General features: G+C 46.0%; 1 non-coding gene across 1 annotated transcript; it reads left to right on the forward strand.

Moving 5' to 3' along the window:
- Positions 1–771: 771 nt before the first annotated feature.
- On the forward strand, positions 772–844 carry trnav-cac. Its single transcript has one exon. It is a non-coding gene; the product is annotated as a tRNA-Val (tRNA).
- Positions 845–1,612: the final 768 nt, after the last annotated feature.

Consider the following 1,612-nt stretch of genomic DNA (forward strand, 5'->3'; position numbering starts at 1 on the left):
GTTCAGAGCATCCTCACAATGTGATCTGTCGTTCTCGGATTGTAATGCTACCTCCAGTTTTAGGGGGGGAGAACATTCTTTGGGACTCTTATTCTGCAAATCAGACACAGTGACTGAAACTATGCTGCACGGTATGATGTAGAACACGGCCTGTTCAGCTTTGTGCATTTTCTCTGTAGTCCGGTGTGCTTCTTGTTCGGTGTAAACGTGAAAGTCGTCCTGTTTCGAGCAATGGGTGAAATCATTGAGCAAAGTAAGAATCGAAATTGCAGTAATGTCAAGCAGCTCATGTTTACTTGACCATATCATAAGCGAACATATATTCTCACGCACTCACAGATACATTTGTAGCTGAAAAGAGTGTGAGAAGATAGACTCAGCTTACCATTGATTTTTGTCGGGATTGGTGGGCTATCAATATCTGCTGGGAAAATGACATTGCAGCTGTGCGAGTCGGAGAGGGATCCCTTGGAACCCTTTTCATGTGACTTTCCAGCTGTTGTTATGCAGGAGCACAATTGGAAATGCAAGAAAATGGGCGCAAGCGGCCCGCTGGTAGTGTGGCCGAGCTGTCGAAGGCGCTGGATCCAGGTTCCAGTCTCGAACGGGTCGTTCGATTTCATCAATTTCACGTGTCTTTTTTTTTACGTTTTCAAGATGTCAGTTAAGCTGGACAACAACGAGCTCTGGGAAACAGAAAAGTGAAACGTGGAATGGCTTCAACTTTCAGTGCTGGATGCCACTGAGCCGCAGCACGGGCGCGAGTGGCTTGTTTCTGTAGTGTAGTGGTCATCACGTTCGCCTCACACTCGAAAGGTCCCCAGTTTGAAACTGGGCAGAAACTGCTTTGTTCTTCAACTGCAGCCTTTTACATGGACAAGAGCTGAGCTTTCTTGCATGCTTTCCCATCTGCAAACCTGCCTTTGAATTTGCTCGATCAAATCTGCTCTCGTAGTGAAATGTAATGCAATTCCATTTAATTACAGTGCAAAGCGTTGTTAAGTTTTTCTCCAACCTGGTTCTGATCATATGCCATTCTGTTGGAGAATGTAGTTACTGCCTTCTGATCCTTCCACGAAAAGCAGTACCGCATTTGCATTCCTTGAGCAGACGGCTCGGTTCAAAGACAGGAAAGAAGCAGATGCTCTGGTGTCACAGCGCACCACGAATTCCTGAACTTGTCTGTCCGTCAAATGTACCCCAAGGTCGTCTCAGAAAGACCTCATTTGGAAGCTGTCAATCGTTATTCAACGTGCGAGAACTGGCACCAGATATCCTGAATCATGTTTTGGAGCAATTCGCACGTTAGTGGCTCATTCAATCAGCAACAGCAATGAAAGAAATTGCACTATCAGGAACCTTTCGACTTGCGCATTCATAGCGTCGCTAATATTAAAGTCCGCCCCGAGATCTAAGTCATGTTGGAACTGAAACGGAGGAATCGACAGAGAGGCTACAGAATGACATCGCATCCATTTGGTTTTCTTTAAATTACTGACGAGCAGGAAAATGTAAACGGGGAGGGCGAGTGGAGAAGTGAGGCAGTTGCAGCTCTGGTGAAATTCCTTCTTTGTGATTCACTCAGCAACCAGAGACGTGAAGGTGACCCAGG

This window comes from Chiloscyllium plagiosum, unplaced genomic scaffold (genome assembly GCF_004010195.1).
Source record: "Chiloscyllium plagiosum isolate BGI_BamShark_2017 unplaced genomic scaffold, ASM401019v2 scaf_18161, whole genome shotgun sequence".
In the NCBI taxonomy this organism is placed as follows: Eukaryota; Metazoa; Chordata; class Chondrichthyes; order Orectolobiformes; family Hemiscylliidae; genus Chiloscyllium; species Chiloscyllium plagiosum.